General features: G+C 34.1%; 1 protein-coding gene across 14 annotated transcripts in view; it reads left to right on the plus strand.

The window, feature by feature from the left end:
- The window catches only part of Epha5 (EPH receptor A5), a 356875-nt gene that overhangs the window by 212981 nt on the left and 123888 nt on the right, over positions 1–20006 (plus strand). The gene's annotated exons all lie outside the window — the stretch shown is intronic.

Genomic DNA, 20006 nt, shown 5'->3' on the forward strand with positions numbered 1-20006 from the left:
TTGGAGTCTGGATCTGAGTATCTATCTGTTTTCTTCATTCCCCTCTGGTTCCTGTACTAATTTTTTGCTGTCGGGAAGCTGGTTTCCGTGTTTTTTCTGTCTTCCCATCATTCTCTTTGGTGTTGTTATTGTCCCTGTACTGTGTGCAATTAAGTATTTTCTAGCTTGTAATAATAACAATGGTGATATTTAGAATGGAAGGGTGAGTGGAGATGGAAGGCAAGAAGTTAAAGAAAAGGGAAAAACAAATAAACAGACAAGAAGGAGAAAACAGAACAAGGAATCAGACAAGAAAGTTTCAATGGTATAAACCAGGAGCATTAGTGTACTAATCGACAGTAAGCTGAACAGGCATTAGAGAGACAAAGAGAGGATTGAAAATAAAAAACAAAAAAAAAAAAAGATAAGAATAAAAATAAAAATAAAAAATGAGTAAATGAAAGAAATATATATAAAAATAAAATAAAATAAAATGAAAAATAGAAAATTTAAAAAAAACCCTCCAAGTTCAAATGCAATGAAGTTTCAGTCTTAATAATTTGGGTGTCCATCTCAGTCTCCAATCCTGGAGGTGGTGCTTCAGATGTTGTTCTGTAGTTGTCTCATCAAAGGGGACGCATAAAGTAGAACAAATCTACACACACACACACACACAAAAACCCCACCAAGTGTCCCAAGTTCAAATGCAATACAGTTTCAGTAAGTTTTTCAGCATGCAGGTGTAATTCGGTTGTTCTCTCATCAAAGGTAGGGAGAAAAAGAGAAAAAAAAAAAGGAGTCTGAAGACAGTTCTGAGAATGGTATCTGTGGCTATGGCTTGCCTGCCCCCTGCTGTCAGCCTGCTGTTGCTGGAGGTGTTATTTATGCAGATCTCTGGGGTGACCTTAGCACTCACCTGGCCCTGCAGGCTTTGTTTACTCAGAGTTCTCCTGTGCGCAAGACTCTGCTACAAGCTTTCCCCTTTCCAAGCACACTGGGGAAGGTGACACTACACCTGCTTTCTCAGGCCTGCATGTTTATTTACAGTTCATGTGGGAAGTGGGTCTTCCCTCCTCTCCTGTGGAGTTTTCCTCCCTCCGCCACTGTCACAAGCTTTCCCTCTCCTGGTTGCTGGGCATACACCCCTGCTCCCGCCAGAGCCTCTCTCGCCCACCCGGCTTGTTTATTTACAGTCCCGGGAAGGATTCCCTTCCCCCAGTCTTTGGCACTCAGTGCACCCCACCCTCTTTCCTGTGTGTCTTTATTGTTCTTATTGCTTATTAGTCAGTTTCTTTTTTTTTCCCTGGGTGGAGGTTGGTCTGTCCAGGGGGGTATGCTGCTCTGGCCCAGGCTTGTCTGTGGGAGTACCATGGTACCATGAAGCTCACCTTGTCCACATCTTCCCAAGCCATCTGGGCGTGGGCGACTGGTGGCCTGGGGGCCCTCCTTGTTTCTCCGTTTAAGGTGAAGTGGAGATTCTCTGCACCGGCTGGAGGTGTGGAGGGGTCAAAGTTTTGCCTCTTCTCGGTGATTTTGCCTGCAAAGTGTGTCTCCAGTGTCTCTCCAAGATTTCACTATAGGAGGGTGGCTTTCTGCTTCCTCCCTCTAGCAGCCATCTTGGAATCCCCCAACCACAAATTTTTGAAGTCTATTTCTTCAACCCTTAAATCTGGGCAGACTTGTGAAATTTTTTTCACTAATGAAATATTGTAGAAATGAAGTGTAAACTCCTTATCAAAGCCTCTAAAGCTCTGTAACTTCTTCTTCCATTCTTTTGGCCTTGAGGACACTAGGCCTTGAAGAGGCAAATGTCCATTCCCTAAGAACAAGAGCACACCTAGAAAGGGTAGCTCCAGCCTTCCCAGCAGAATCTCCAGACGTGTGAGTAAAGCATCTGGGCAAGAATATGTACCGCCCAGATGTTCTAGTAGACTAGTGCAGCCCTCTAAATAAATCCAGTCAAGACCAGCAGAAGAATTACCTAACCAGTGTTTAAGATTGTGAGAAACAGTAAATCACTGTTGCTTTAAGTTGTCAAATTTTGGAGCGGTTTCTTTACAGCTATTGGTCATTCATAAATAGCCAACATTATGGTGCACTTGAAAAATGTCTAGCACTGGTCTGTGCATAAAGTGAAAATCACTCCATCATCATTTCTATAATTTATCATTTACGTAGGGGGAAATCACATATAAAGATTCAAAATAATGCCTGGCATGGTAGCTGTAATACCAGTACTCCAGAAGCTGAGACAGGACTGTGAGTTTGAGGCTAGCCTGGGTTACAATGTGAGGCCTTATCTCAAAAAAGAAAAACATAAAGGAAGCTAAGTCATTTATATATAACTATCATGTAGAGAAGTCAGAATTTGAACTGAGGGAGTTTTGCTGGAGTTGTGTTGCATTAAATACTAACTATACTTGTTCTCAAAAAAAAAATTCAGAAACCAATACAGGTGACAAATTCTTTATGTGAAAATGACCTGGCTTCTCCAATAGTTTTGTTTATGCGTGCATATATGCATGTGTTTTTTTAATCTTTCAATCTATCTACCCATCTCTCTGTTGTTTAGTATGTGTATGTGTTTCATTCCTCCAGTGGATGACATGCACTGTTTGATTAGGTAACAGTAATTCAATATCTGCTATCTTCCATCATTGCATCTCTGTAGACCTGAGTTTCTTTTGTGATTGCATTTATTCATTACCTTTAGTTTTCATTTTCTTTCTTTTCATATTTCACAATATTTTCATGTCCATATTTTGAAGCTTAAGAACCTGGCTAGATGGATTCATCATTTATTTATTTATTTATTCATTTATTTTGGGGATACTGAGGTTTGAACTCAAGGCTTTGTTCTTACTAGGCAGGTGCTGTGCCACTTCAGCATTACCTCCAACCCTTTTTGCTCTGGTGATTTTGGAGGTGGGTCCTGCTATTTTTACCCAGGCCAGTCTGGAACATGATCCATCTCCTACTTTATCTTTTCTGCCATCACTGGGATGACAGGCATGTGCTACCACACCAGCTTTTATTCTGTTGAGATAGGGTATCTCAAAATTTTTACTCTGGCTGGCCTGGAACAATAACCCTCCTGATCTCAACCTCCCAAGTAACTAAGATTACAAATATGAGCCACAGTCAGGCAAAATCATGTTTTTAAATGTAGCTGGCAATGAGTTCTGCTGTGCTCAAAAAGTGTATCATTTTATATCTGAAGTCACAAGGTTGACATATTTTTTATGAAAGTCATAACTTACATCTTTACTACTACATAATTTGGCTTGTAGCCTTTCTTTTCTGTCCTTTACTAATCTGTTCTTTTGTGATTATCTTTTAATGGAATTTTTATATGAAGTGTATAGTAAAATGAATGCTTTTAAAGTAGCTAAAGACCTCTTATACATTCAGTAAACCTGCTTATCAAAAATGTTAGTGAAAGCACGTTGGAACTCCTAAAAACTTTACATATTATACATTTAGATTTATAGTAACATAAATTTTCTGCATTTTTATGACTTACAGTGACATACTTTTAATACCTGTGCATAAACTACATTAAAAAAACACCAAAACTATGTAGCTAAACACAAATATGACTTTAAATCACAAATAGTGACTGAATCTGCTTTCCACTTAAAATCTTCATCACAGGCAATCCTTGCCTTAAGGCTTAAGTTTATACAGTCTTGGTAGCTGGGTATATATTTATAAGTCATCTCTTATTGCCAATTGTTGCTTTGTTATTACGTAAGGAAAATCTCAAAATGTTAAAATTTAGAGGCATGGTTTGGCATTATGGAAATATTTGTAATTAAATTGAGAGTGAAGTGACCATGTGGAAATTTTTTATAATTTTTGTGTTTATTTCCAGTGCTTAATGTATATCTTATCACATAATAGTTGTTAACATTGGTAGCCAGTTATTGATTTCTCACATTTTCATTTTTGTGAAGTAGTTAAATATGAAGACTTAAAGAACATGAAAAATACTACCTATAAAAAAAATGACCAAATTTTGAGTTCTTGACTCATCATCTTAGATGTACAGTTTAAAATGATTCTTAGCAAGTCCTGCTTAAAAAAAACAGAACTTGTGATCGAATTAAAGAGAAATATGTTTCCATTGCAAAAGAAGCAGAATATGCAGATTATTTAATAGATAACTGATAAAATTCTTACTATAGTGTTTTTATCAATTAAATTCAGACTTTATAATGATCCTACAATGTAAGCATAGTGTTTCCCCATTTAATGGAGAGGGTACTGAGTTTAGGTAGATAACACAGACCTTCTAAGAAAATGTATTCAGTATACAACCCAGACACACTTCTACTGGACCACATCCAAATTACACGCAACTTCACATAAAAGTCAGCATGCCACTTCCCACATCCATTCTTACTGGATAAATGAAGGAGCTGTGTTTAGTTTTGTTCACAAATAAAAACACATGTAGCTTATTAAAATATCTATTTATCTTACTTTTAAAAATAATACTAGTGTACCCCAGAGGTTAGTTCTCAGGTTAGTAGTTCATTCTCTGTCTCCTTTTATTGGTTATAGTAATTTATATTATACTTTAATGAAACAACAGTATTTATACTGTACTGGTATTCATTATTGCAATGAGATAGCAGATGAGCTTTTGGGGTTATGAAATTGTAGGTCCTGAGCACTTTAATCAAATTGAAAGGAATAAAGTAATAATTTGATGTATAACAACTTGCTACATTGCTTGAAATAGAAAAGTTTCATGTATTGCTAATCAACTTTTGGAGTGTAGTTAGGTGACGTGTTACAAATCAACTAATAGCAGTGTGTGTGTGTGTGTGTGTGTGTGTTTATTTTGTTTGTTTTTTCCTCTCATAGCTGATATCCTTTGAGAGAACATTTAACTAAAATAATTATGTTTTATACACCTTTTATGTTGATTAGAATTTTAATCAAACATTTCCAAAATCCATTAATTAATTGCCTTCCTTCAAGGTGCCCTATCATAAATTAACAAACATATGAGATTAGTTAAGAATATGATAATCTTGTTGTGACACATTAATCAGCATTAACATTTAATGAATGATTCTAAGTAAACTGTGTGGCTTTTCATTTTTATTGGTCTTCAGTAAACTGGAGGAAATAGATAAGTTTGCACATCATACTTGGGAATATATGGAATTTTATGTTGCTATGTCCTTCCCCTTCCATAAAGGAAAAGAAAATTGAAACAGAGTCAAGGGCGGTTCAGAAATAAACCCCTAGAAATTGATGTGGCAAAATTGCTAAGGAAGACTTGGGCAGTAAAGATATATCTGCCTCTGGCAGAGAATTTCCCTTTGCTGGCTTCTAAAAGGTCTCTATTCTTCCTGGGACAGACTTGCAAAGCACTGTTAGGGCATTCAGTGCGTTTGCTCTCATTTTCAAGTACGTTTGCATAGTAGTTTTCCCTATTGATTCATGGTTCTCCTTTTAACAAATTTCTCCCTCCCCACAACTTTCCATTTGGAAGCCTTCAGAATACAGTGAAGTGAAAGAAAAGATATCCTTGTGGCTATAAAATCTGAACCTATTTGAAAAGGAGGGGGAGAAGTCATCCCAAATTAAATTAATTAAAGTGTGATGGCATATTCAATAGAATATATGCAAGAAATGAGTTTGGGACTAAGTTTTCAGTTCTTATTACAGGCATAATGTTTCAAATAATCTCAGTAACTCTTCAGAGTGTTAGAAAACCTATTATGTATGTTCAGGTCATTTGTGTTTCAATTCAGAAATGGAAATGAGGTCCAGAATGTTGTCCATCAGTGTTTTTCTTGGATGCATCTTTTAAAAAAATGTTTTGATATGACTTCTGCATAGTGTTAGATCTACCTTAATTACTGAATTATGAGCAGACCCTGTTTCTTATGAGAAATTACTTCTACTGGGCACTCAAGGATTACAGCATTTCTGATATTTTCAACAGCAGAGAAAAGCTAGCAAAGAATATGATAGGGCAAGCCTAGTGTGTAACTCTTTGCTTGTTTAAGTTAATTTGTGAACTGAAATTTAGGTGTAATTCTAGTAGCAAGAAGAAAATAAATTGATTCTATCATAATGGATTGTCTGAGAGAGAGCTAGAGAGATGCACTCTATGGTTCAGAGGTGAGAAAGAAAGGAGATCTAATATATGTTATATAGTACTTGCAGCCTGTGCTTTAAAGTTTTAAAAGCCAAATTTTACTCTACTATTTTGTCAAGTCAGTTGTAATAAGACTGGAGACTGGGGAGGTAAGGTTGGTGCATACCAGTAATCCTATCACTCAGTAAGCAGAAGCAGGAGGATCTTGAATTGTAGGCCAAAGCAGTTTCAGCTATATATAGAGACCTTGCCTCAAAACAATAAAATACCTCAAAATTTATAATATGCATCTTTCCATAAACCTATTGGTTTCATTCAAGATTTTCTGTCTGGTTTTCACTTACTTCAAAACATATCAAAGTATGATATTTTTCTTTTTTGGTCATTGTTAATTTTTATCTCTTTTTCATCAGTACAATAATACAGTTTTTTTTTCTTTCCAGCACTTACATTGCTGCTATTTCTACAATCAAATATACGAAATTAAAATATTCTTGAAATATTTCACAACTAAGAAATGACCAGCAAATGTAGCTAATAATTAGCAACCAAATGACTTTTATTTAAATAATCACCCACAATTGCTATCATAAAAATTTTAAATTTTGTGGAGCTGAGGTTTAAACTTAGGCACTCCAGTACATTTTGTTGTGGTTATTTTAGAGAAGGGAATCTCAGAAACTATTTGCCTAGGCTGACTTTGAACTTGTGATCCTCCTAATCTTAGCCTCCCAAGTACCTAGGATTACAGGCTTGAGCCATGGTGCCCAGGTAACTGTAATGTTGTTACAATTATGTGACCCAAATTAGCTTGATAGTGAAAGCAATGATTTGGTTGCTTAGTAACCAATCAAAATCCTTTGTTGCATCTCTGACTCTCTCTCTCTCTCTGCCCAACCCCTTTACCCTCTATTAGTTCACAATTTTCTTAGAATTTACAATTAGAGTATTTTAATCTTTGAGAGGGACCAAGTAGAGCCATACTATTTTTATTATGTAGGTATACTGTTTATGAAACTGGAGTTTAGGACCCAAGGCCCAAACTCCTGGGATTCTACATACCAGGTCCAGCCACTTGTCCCTATGCCAAATAAAGAGGCATGGTGAAAGGCATAGAAAGGAGGTTTATTATAAGGCCTGGGACATGCCATAGGAAAAAGCAAACTAAACACTCAGCCATCTAAGCCATCTTCAGGGTACAGACATGACCTTTTGCTTTAAATAGATAAAAAATTAGGGCAGGAAACAAAAGGTATGTATAGCTAAACAGTCCCAGTCATAGATGGGTTCTGGTTCACCATTATCTCAGTCTGAGCGTTCTGCAGAGGGTTTTTAGAAAAGTTATTATGACTGTCATCACTTGAGGGGATGACTCTGGTTCCCATGAGATAATTCCTCCTTCTCCAGGATGCATCATCATGGTCATAAGTAATTGCCTCATTTGGAGGGATGGTCTGTCCGGCAAGGCTCCACTTTTCTTTAGAGGTAGCTTCATTTCAGTCCGTTTTCATAAAGATATTATTGATCATTCCTGTCCTTCCTTGATTCCAAGGTGGCTGCAGAAGAGAATGACTCATAGCAAAAGCCGACAGGTACAAAATGGAGATGGAGATACCAAGCTTTCTCCTCTTTTTAGTTCATTCATGGGCCCAAGTAAGGAGTCAGTGCTTTTCAGTGAAAGCAGTTTGAGCTCCTCTTACATTATCACAGCAATCTGAATTTAGATATCACTAATTTAGTAAATTAGCTAAGTACTTGGTCTCCTATTCTTGCTCATTTTGAATGAAAGCAATGTTTTCCCAGGGGAGTTTAATCCATATAAAGAGTTGGTGAAGAATGTGGGTTGCAATACACAAGTGCATGGAAGTGTATATCTTTGCCTCAAACTAGAAAAGTGCTATGTCTTTCTTATTATCTCTTATGTTTTGTCATCAACAAAATCAGAGAACAAGCTGGGGGAACAGGGTCTGCTGAAAAGTCAGGGGGAGGGCGGGAGAAGGGAGGAGGTGGTCCAAACAATTTGTACACATGTAAGTAAATGTAAAAATGATAAAATGTAAGAAAAATAATAAATAAAAAAAGACTTGGTGGATAATTAAGAATTATCTTTTCTTTTTTTTATTCTTGTACGGTGGATAATTAAGAATTATCTTTTCTTTTTTTTATTCTTGTACGGTGTGGGGGTACATTGTAGCAATTACAAAACTTCTTACAATACATCAAATATATCATACTTGAGTTCCTGCCCTCCACTTCTCTCCCTCATCCCCCCTCCCCTGATTCCTTGAATAGTTTCAACAGGTATTGTTTTTGCACTTACATACATGTGTATACTTTGTTTGTACCATACTCATCCTCCTATCCCTTTCCCCAACACCTCTCCCCCTCCCATGAGTGCCTGCCCCCTTCCCAACCCGTTCCATCCTCCTGTTCTCCAATTTTATAGAAGAAAAAACAAAAGATAAAAAGAGAAGCATGACATTTTGCTAGTTTGATATAAAGATAGCCACACAGAGAGTTTCCTTGTGTTGTTCCTATGCATATGTGTATTACAACTCCAATTGATTTGCTGCTTCCAGTCCTCTTCACTCCTCCCTAGTCCACTTCCCATGGTATCCCCGGCCAGTTTAAAACTTCTATATTCATTCCTGTATAGTGAGCACATCAGCCACATTCAAATTTTTGGTTTCCTTCCCTTGTCCTATCCCTCCCTCCCTTGCACAGCATTCTGAGCCTGGCTAACTTCATTTAAGATGATATTCTCCAATTACATCCATTTACCTGAGAATTAAGAATCTTAAAATTAATTCAATTTTGCATATTTTGGAGAGAAAGTCATATGACAGATTAAAAAATGTTAAAAAGTCTCCTTGCTTAGTAGAATATTTAGTGACGTGTAGATTTTCACATAACAATTTTGCATTTAATATCTTTAAAAGTTAAGAATATATTATCTTTCTTGAATATTAGAATTTTTAATGTGTGCTGATATAGTAAAATTACATTATGTGTATCAAAAATGATTATTTATGGAGCACAGTATTACAGAACTATGTTCATTTAACTTATGATAACTGCATGTAAACCAAAAGGATTTCAAAGAAAAACATTTCTTTTTTCATTATAATTCAGATAATCATGCTCATTTATTGCAACACACTTTCTCCTTTAAATTTTTCTGACTTACTAAAACCATTGTATATTAGTAAGAATTGGAAAAAGACATTCCTAGAAATTTTAATTTAGTGAAATTGGAAAATACATGAAAGAAAAATAATGCTGACCAGGTCAACATATCTTTCTATGTCCCCCCTCCTCCACCTCCTCCTCCTCTTCATCCTTCTTCTACTTCATGAAGGATTATTTTTCTTCTCCTCCTTAAAAACATTTAGGTCATTGTCCCTGAAATGTATAGATGCTAAATGGAACACAGAATTAATGCAGTGCAAAAATTACTTTTAGCTGTGAACTTTCTGAGCACTCTAATTTCTTTATAACTTCTGCTTAAATTTAAAGACAGACATTACGCATTTTAATTTTTTGCATATATTTAAGGAAAATGACACTACCTTTAAGTAAGGTGTAAATATAGTTTCTGATTATCAATTTATGAATTCCAATAACTTTGAACAAAAATCAATGTATACTATAAACTTACTTAGAACAGCTAATCTTCCCTCTGACTTTTGCCTCTGTGTGTGTGTATGTGTGTGTGCGCTTGTGTGTATGACTTCATTAAGAATATCACAATATATGAACTATGTGTATGACTTCATTAAGAATATCACAATATATGAACTATTTCTTTGCTTTAAAAATAGAAATGTTAATCTATTTGATATTTTTTATAAAGTTAAATATCTGGGAATGTGGACAAAATATGCACTAAACATTTTTTAAAAGAATTATGCAGAAGTTGGTTATAAATTTTAACTTCTGCCTCACTAAGTAACAATCATTCAATTGATCAAATATAACTTAACCAGTAAAATATACAGACATGATAACTGTATTTGAATGAAAGCAGAATGCCCATGAAACTTTTTAATGGAATTTATTTTTCTGTAGTTCTTTCTCTTAATAATTCTAAAGTATTTCACTAGACTTTTCTACCCAGTCAAACCTCATTGTCATCTATAAAAGAGAATAAACATAGGCTTCAACTAGTGAAATTGCATGGCTTTGCTGAAAGTAAATAGGAAACATGATATGCTAGAGGGAAAACATTCAACAATCACCTGAGACGTAGGTGCCTGATTCCTATACACTTTTACAGAGTCTTCCCATTTGTAGTCACGTTAATCCTTTCCCTTAATTGGTAATGCACACAATCATTCATAAACATCTAGCACTGCTTGGCACAGTGTTAGGTCTACTTGAGTTATCCCAAGAAACTTACAATGTTTCTGCTACCTTAATTTTTATTTTTTTATTCATTTATTCACATGTGCATATATTCTTTGGGTCATTTCTCCCCCTAGCCCCTGGTCCCTACTCTCCCCCACCATGCCTCTTCACTTCCAGGCAAAACCTGTTCTGCCCTTATCTCTAATTTTCTTGAAGAGAAGACATAAGCATAATAAGAAAGATTAAGTGTTTTGCTAGTTGACTTAAGGGTAGCTATACAGAGAGATTCCTAGCCTTGCTTCCATGTACAAATGTGTTACAACTCAAGTTGATTCATCTCTTTTTTTTTTTTTTACTCATATGTGCATACAAGACTTGGGTCATTTCTCCCCCCTGCACCCACCCCCTTCAAGTTGATTCATCTCTAATTGATCTTTACACTGGTTCCTGATCCCCTTCTCATGTTGGCCTCTGTCACTTTAAGGTTTCTGTATTAGTTCCTCTGGAGTGGGAAAATTAATTGCTTTCATATTTTGGGTTTTCTACCTATCCCCATACCTCCCATACCTGCTGTCCTCTTGTCATATGACCCAAGGCCAACAACATTGCTGTATTTGCCCTAAATCTAAAGACCGCATATGAGGGGAGAACATATGATTTTTGGTCTTCTGAGCCTGACTAACCTCGCTCAGAATGATGTTTTCCAGCTCCATCCATTTACTTGTGAATAAAAAGATTTCATTCTTCTTTGTGGCTGCGTAAAATTCCACTGTGTATAAGTATCACATTTTCTTAATCCATTCATCAGTAGTGGGGCATCTTGGCTGTTTCCATAACTTGGCTATTATGAATAGTGCTGTAATAAACATGGGTGTGCAGGTGCCTTTGGAGTAACCTGAGTCGCATTCCTTTGAGTATATCCCCAGGAGTGGGATTGCTGGATCATATAGCAGGTCTATGTTTAGATTTTTAAGAAGGCTCAAATTTTTTTCCAGAGTGTTTGCACTAACTAGCATTCCCACTAGCTGTGTACGAGGGTTACTTTTTCCCCACATCCTCGCCAACACCTGTTATGGTTGGTGTTTTTGATGATGTCTATTCTAGCAGGGGTGAGGTGGAATCTTAGTGTGGTTTTGATTTGCATTTCCTTTATGGCTAGAAATGGTGAGCATTTTTTCATGTGTTTTTGGCCATTTGAATTTCTTCTTGTGAGAAAGCTCTGTTTAGTTCAGTTGCCCATTTCTTTATTGGTTCATTGATTTTAGGAGAGTTTTGTTTCTTAAGTTCCCTGAATATTCTCATTATCAGTCCCTTGTCTGATGTACAGCTGGCAAATATTTTCTCCCACTCTGTGGGTGGTCTCTTCAGTTTAGAGACCATTTCTTTTGTTGTGCAGAAGCTTTTTAGTTTTATGAAGCCCCATTTGTCCATTCTTTCTCTTAGTTGCTGGGCTGCTGGGGTTCTATTGTGGAAGTCCTTGCCTATACCTATTATTTCCAGAGTGTTTCTTGCTCCTTCCTGTATTAACTTTAGAGTTTCGGGTCTGATATTAAGGTCTTTGATCCATTCTGAGTTGACACTAGTACAGGGTGACAAACATGGATCTAGTTTGAGTTTCTTGCAGATGGCTAACAACTTTTCCCAGCAACATTTGTTGAAGAGGCTGTCTTTTCTCCATCGTATATTTTTTAGTGCCTTTGTCAACAATAAAGTGGATATAGTTGTGTGGATTCATATCGGTCCTCTATTCTGTAACACTGGTCTTCATGTCTGTTTTTGTGCCAGTACCATGCTGTTTTTATTGCTATTGCCTTTGTAATATAGTTTGAAGTCGGGTATTATGATACCTCCAGCATTGCTCTTTTTGCTGAGTATTGCCTTGGCTAGTCGTGGTCTCTTGTGTTTCCAGATGAACTTTAGAGTACATTTTTCAATCTCTGTGATGAAAGTCATTAGGATTTGATGGGAATTGCATTACACATGTAGATTGCTTTTGGTAGCATAGCCATTTTTACTGTGTTGATTCTACCAATCCGCGAGCATGGGAGATCTTTCCATCTTTTGTAGTCTTCCTCAATCTCTTTCTTCAGGGGTTTTTAGTTTTCCTTGTAGAGGTCCTTCACACCCTTTGTTAAGTTTACTCCTAGGTATTATTTTTTTTTTGAGGCTATTGTAAATGGAATTGTTTCAATATATTCCTTCTCAGTTTGTTCATTGTTGGTGTATAGAAAAACTAATGATTTTTGTAAGTTGATTTTTTATCCTGCTCCTTTGTTATAGCTGTTTATGGTGTCTTGGAGTTTTGGGGTAGAGTTTTTTTGGTCTTTAAAGTATAGGATCATATCGTCTGCAAATAGGGATACTTTGACAGTTTCTTTACCTTTTTCTAATTCCTTTTATTTCTTCTTCTTGATTAATTGCTCTGGCTAGGAATTCCTGTACTATGTTGAATAGAAGTGGGGATAGTGGGCACCCTTGTCTCATTCCTGATTTTGGAGGAAATGGTTTCAGTTTTTCACCATTAAGTATGATGTTGGTTATAGGTTTGTCATATATAGCCTTACAATGTTGAGGTACATTCCTTCTTGTTCTAGTTTTCTTAGAGTTTTTATCATGAAATGGTGTTGGATTTTGTCAAAGGCTTTTTCTGCATCAATTGAGATGCTCAATTATATTTATAGATTTGTATATGTTGAACTACCACTGAATCCCTGGGATGAAGTTGGCCTGGTCATGGTGGATGATCTTTCTGATGTGTTGTTGGATTCAGTTTGCTATTATTTTATTGAAGATTTTTGCATTGATGTTCATTAAGGAAATTGGCCTATTCTCCTTTTTGGAGGTGTCTTTGTCTGGTCTCGGGATGAGCATAATACTGGCTTCATAAAATAAGTTAGGCTGTTTTCCTTCCCTTTCTTTTTTGTGGAACAGTTTAAGGAGGGTTGGTATTAGTTCTTCTTTAGAGGTCTAATAGAATTCAGCAGAGAATCCATCAGGTCCTGGACTTTTCTTTTTTGGTACACTCTTTATCACTGCTTCAATTTCATTTCGTGTTATAGATCTATTCAGGTGATTAATAGCCTCTTAGTTCAGTTTTGAATGGTTGTAAGTATCTAGAAATCTGTCCATTTCTTCAAGATTTTCAAATTTATTAGAATATAGGTTCTCAAAGTAGTCTGTTATGATTTCCTGGATTTCTGTGGTATTTGTTGTTACCTCCCCTTTTGCATTTCTGATTTTACTGATTTGGGTTTTTTCTCTCCTCATTTTAGTCAGGTTTGCCAGGGGTCTGTCAATCTTATTTATTTTTTCAAAGAACCAGATATTTTTTTCATTGATTCTTTATGTATATTTTGTTTGTTTCTATTTTATTGATTTCAGCCCTTATTTTTATTATTTTTCTCCTTCTGTTTGTTTTGAGTTTTGCTTTTCTTATTTTTCTAGGAGTTTGAGATGTAGCATTAGGTCATTGATTTGAGATATTTCTGTCCTTTTAATATATGCACTCATGGCTATAAATTTTCTTCTTAGGACTGCCTTTGCTGTGTCCCATAGGTTCCTGTAGGTCATGTTTTCCTTTTAATTTCTTCTTTTATTTCATCAATGACCCATTAATCATTGAGCAATGTGTTGTTCAGCTTCCAATTGTTTTTATGTTTTTTACTGTTGTTTTTGTTGTTGATTTCTAGTTTTAATGAATTGTGATCAGATAGAATACATGGTATTATTTCTATTTTCTTATATTTGCTGAGGCTAGATTTGTGCCCTAAGATATGATCAATTTTGGAGAAGGTTCCATGAGCTGCTAAGAAGAATGTATATGGTGCAGAAGTTGAATGAAATATTCTGTAGACATAAGCCAGGTCTATCAGATCTATGGTGTGATTTAGTTCTAGAATTTATTGATTTTGTTTAGATTACCTATCTATTGGTGTTAGGGGGCATTAGGGTAGTGGGTATTAAAATCCCCCACTATCCCTGTGTTGGAGTCTATGTATGTTTTTATGTCCTTTAGAGTATGTTTGATGAAATTGGGTGCATTGACATTGTGTGCATATAAGTTGATAGCTGTTATTTCCTTTCGGTGTATTTCCCCTTTTATTAGTATGAAGTGTTCCTTTAATATAGGTTGAGAATTTTTTTTTCATTCCTCCTGACATACTTTTGGTTTTCCTGTAGAGCATTTTGTAAATTGTAGTTTATTTGCAAATTTCTTTCTTTTCTGGTGTCTCAGAAGTTTTTTCTTGCCTTTGTGGTTTTTAAAGACATTGATGTTTAGATTATTTTCATTTCTGTCTTCTGAAACATGTTATGATTGTTTGATGTGAAGGTCCACTTTTTTTAAACCTGTGTTGGAAATAAGAAAATGACTTCTATTCAAATCTTCTCTTCTCCTGGCTCTTCCTGCTCTCTTATTTTAAATTCTTTTTAGAAAAATGCTTTTTTTTCTCATGTATCTCCCATGTCTTTTTCCCTGTGATCTTTTGATAATCTTTGTCATTTCATTATAATTTCTTCAGTTCTTTCTTCTGGGTGTTTATTTGTTAGTTTCTACTTTGTCATATAGGATAAATTTATTCAAAGAATACCAGAAATTTTCAATTATTTTCAAGTTTACCTCATGTCCAGTTGATGCATGCTTCATAAGTTAATAAGGTTATCTAAAAACTTACATTATAGGCCATCTGTGTTTCAAGGAATGCATAGTATTGATCTAAGACTATCTAAAAGATAGGTATTGAATTGAATCCACAAATTCCTTTGGGTAGTATAAACATTTTAATGATATTGATTCTTTCAAACCTGAATACAAGATGCCTTTCAATTTTTTTGTGTACTCTTCAATTTATTTTATCAAAGCCTTATGGTTTTTGTTGTAGAGATCTTTCTTTCTGTTATGTGATTATTCTGCTTAGGAATTCTAATGCTATATTGAATAAAAGTGGTAGAAGTCAACATCCTTGTCTTATTCTAGATTTTAGAATAAAAGCTTTCAGCTTTTCCTCATTCAATACCATGTTGACTTATGGTTTATTGTATATGGTGTTTACTATGTTGATGTGGATTCCTTTTCATCTAATTTGTTCAATATTTTTACTATGAATAGATTCTCAATTTTATCAATTGTTCTTTCTAAATCTATTGCAATGTGATTTTGTCTTTTTTGTTGTTGTTGATGTGCTGCATAATATTCATGGATTTGCATATGTATAACCATCCTTGAATTCCTGGGATGAAACCTAGTTGATCATGTTGAATAAATTCTTCAGTTCACTGTTAGATTCAGTGTGGTAGCATTTTATACAGGATTTTCACATGCACCTTCATTAAGAATATTAGCCTATAATTTTCTTTTTATTGTGGTTATTGTGTGTTTGGTTTTGCTTTAGGGTAATGTTGGCCTCATAGAATATATTTGCAAAAAGTCCTTCCTGTTCAATTTTTGAATAAGTTAAAAAGAATTGGAGTTATTATTTCTTCAAATGTTTAGTAGAATCTCGGTAAAGCCAACTGGTCCTGGGCTTTTCTTTGATGAAGACATTTTTATTACTGATTTTGTTTATTACTTGTTATTGGTCCATTCAAATTTTTATTTCTTTATAATTCAATCCTGGTAAGGTGTATGTGTTCAGAAATTTGACAGTTTTCTTGCTTATCGAATTTGTTTGTGTGTATATATAATGTGTATATTTGTAATGATTTCTTGTGGTATCAGTTGTAATGTCTCCCATTTCTGAATTTATTTGCGTGATCTTTTCTTCTTCTTACTCTAACAGTTTGTCAATTTTGATAGTTTTATCAAACTATCAGATCCTTGTGTCATTGATTTAAGCAAAGATAATATTAAGTTTTAGAGCTTTTCTAATTGTCAATTTCAGCTTGAAGAGAAACCAATGAAATTTGATCACTCTCAAGTCTAGCTTTCCAAGTTAGAGTATATATATATATATATATATTCTACATACACATACATATCTATATACATGTACATATCTATATCCATACATATATTCTCATTCTACTCATAGGCATAAATATGAATACATATATATGTGTATGTATGTACATATATATATAAAATCATCCCTTTTTGATAAGTATGCTGAGCAAATTTTATACAGAAGGAACTTACATTAATGTAATAAGAACCCAATATAATAATCCAAGAGCCAACATGGTATTGAATGGGGAAAGCAGAAAGCAATCATTATATACATATATGTAATTATATTTGTGTATATATATATATATATATATATATACATATACATATATACCTATATATATATATATATATATACACATGTATATAGGTAGATAGATAGATAAATGGTTTTATATATTACATTTAGAGTAGAGGGTCATGATGCATATTATAGATATTTCCTCCAAAACCTCCCTTTCAGAACATCAGCTAGGAATAAAGTATTTATAATTATGTTTGGCATCTATCATAATGCTTACTGCATTATGTGTATGCAATAGTATTAATTTGCAGAAATATTTGGCATATTTTAGTTTTAGGATCACGTTCTCTATCAAACAGCAAATAATTGCATGTAAACTACTGTCATATTCTAACTGATTCATTTAAAATGCCCTGCCCATATAATTTTTTCCAATGTAAACAAAGTAAGCTTTTGATAATCCAGACCTGGTGGAATTGTTTGAATTCCAAATATTAAGTGCACTCAGTGGGTCTTACAATAATTTTAAACTCTTTAGTAAGATTTATTTCCTGTGTAATTGGTCCAGCCTATCTCATTAGCCTAGTGCATCAATCTCCAACTTTATAATTTTGTATTAAAGTACTACTAAAACATTAAATACATCAAATACCATATACTACTCTGTTCTGTGCCACACACAAATACACATACATGCACACAGACACACAAACACACACACACACACACACACACACAATGTTCTTTCTCTTCATGTCCTTTAAGTGGCTAGTTTCTGCATATTATTCATATTGCAGATCATAAATAAGAGTCATTCTACTTAAGTGGCCCAGTGGCACATTACCTTACCATTATAGTGCTATATGGTATTAGCTCTTATACTTGCCTATATACTCCCTATAACCTAAGATTTGTGATATAAATCATTGAGTCTGTTTATCCTGCAGTGCCAGGAAGCACTGATTAATATACCTGGTGAAAGGTAGACAAAAAATACTTATTTAATGAATAAATCAATGGGTGACCAAATGAATAAAGAAACAAGTATGTCTTTGTGATAACATTCTATCCCAAGTAGACATTTTTAACTTTACACCAGTAGATGATATTTAATTTTCCTACTAAGATGAAAATCATGATAATAGTATTTTAAAAGTAAAAATTAATAGAATTAAAATTAAGAAAACACCCATGTTCATTTATGTCATGTTAACATTTTTGATATATTATATAAAAATATCCTGAGTGTGTAAATAGAGAGTTGACATGACAAAAATTTTGTTTTACAAAGATCACTTTGACAGTTATGCAGCTTAAAAGAGGAACAGTTAGGAGACTATTTCAGTATCTGGAAGAGATGATAATGACCCAGAGGAAAATGGTGGCGAAGGATGTGATATATTTTGTGTATTTCATTAGAGAATTAGTATTTAAGAGGAACTGTAAATTCCAAATTGGACCTCTAATTGGCAGAACTTACATTCATTGATTTACTATAGATAAGACAAAGGAGAAGGAAACTGTCAGCTTTATTCTTGAGGCTCTAACCATATGTAATTTTGATGTAGTTGATTAAAATGTGGCTATTTAAATTAATATTAATGTTTTTGTAAAAGAACATTATTACTTTTAGTAGTTAGAATGATGAATGCAGTGAGTGTAATCTGTTGAGGAGGTCATTGACTAAATGCATGACCCATCAATCTGTAGGAAAAATAAGCTCAAATTTTATAAGGTAACTAACTTCTTTCAAGCATGGAGTACACAGATATTCTATCTAATGTGGTGTAGTGAAAACTGATTGTAATAAAAATGATAAACCTCTATTTCTCAGACATTAAGGTTTCATTTTCATGGCTAATTCTCTGCAGAATAGCTAAAATTTTGATCTGCAAACTAGCAATCTCAGAGACAGTTTGCTTTCTTTATAATAAATTTCCTCCAAACTGATCACAATCTTGTTGACATCTTCACTACCCACACAGTTATAGGGTTAATTAAATTTTCTGATAAAGGGGCAATATTGGAAGGCTTCTTGCTGATTATTATTTGTTTTTAGCTAACTTCTTCAATCTGTGATAATCAATACTTTTACACAGTGATAATCAAATTAAGTAACTAACATTTTAGGTGTAAAAATATTAATATTTTTCCTGTTCAGTCACAAACTCTAAAGCCATATACTGCACTATAAGTGGGAAATATAAACTATTTTGAACAATTTACTTAAAGTTCTTCTGTACAACTCTTCTCAGATCCATGACCTTTTTATTTTCTTTTATTTCTATATTGGTTCAACAAAGTAAAATGTATTTAATGAACAAAAAATGAGAAAATGACTTATTTTCATAATGTCTATGCATATAAGAAATATCTAAGAACATATAAGTTTAGTTTAAAATTAAAATGCTACAAAAAGCAACTAAGAAAAATGCATCAGTTGCTGGGTTTTTTTTTTCAATAAATTCTGTGGGCATGGCAATGGAACATAACTGAATAGCTGCCATGGAAGGTAAATATTGGAAACAGTTGCAAGAAAAACAAACCAATTAAAATGTGTTGCTGACCTGGAATGAGAAAGAAAATTTACAGATTATGTAGCACTTTAGCTAAACCATGAGAACTAAACAGGCATATTTAATATTTCTAGAATTCTGGATAAAACAACAAGAAAATAGATAAAACACAACAATAAACAATGAAAACAGCAGCAAAAGATCATTGGTTTGGAATGCTAACTGTGCAAAATTGAGCTAATTACTTCACCTATCTGAACTTAATTTCTCTCATTTAGAAAAATAAAAGACAACATACATAAAGAGAAATCAGTTATATAAATTGTCCAAACAGTATGTTGTGCATAGTAATCATTCAATAAATAGAGTTTGATTTTGTCTTTTCTAGTAAGATTTTATGACAATTATTCAAATGTCAATGAATGTAGCTAGTATCTGCAATAGAAATACTGTGCTAGGAAGTACTATATAATTGGCACTGTTTAGATTATATGAATAGGATATTCTTAAACCTTTCAACATCTTAAATATAGATGTTGTCTTCATTTTATCAACATTACTCAGCTTGAAAGTGGCAGAACTGGATTTAAGCACAAATGTGCAATATTCTAATGACAGAACTCTTTCATTATAATAAACAATCTCATTATTTTGGTTGTACTATTAGAATAGTTCTTATTTAAATACACAGGTTACCCATGTAAGCCTTTCAGGTAAGCCTTTACAATACAAACCCAAACTACAGAAAACCTGTACATAACATGGGAGTGTGTGCAAGACACACACACAAAAGGCTGGAATATAAAGTTTGTTTGTTTGTTTGTTTTTTACAAGAAATAAGTTATCATCTTTTTG

This window comes from Castor canadensis, chromosome 9 (assembly GCF_047511655.1).
Source record: "Castor canadensis chromosome 9, mCasCan1.hap1v2, whole genome shotgun sequence".
Taxonomy (NCBI): Eukaryota; Metazoa; Chordata; class Mammalia; order Rodentia; family Castoridae; genus Castor; species Castor canadensis.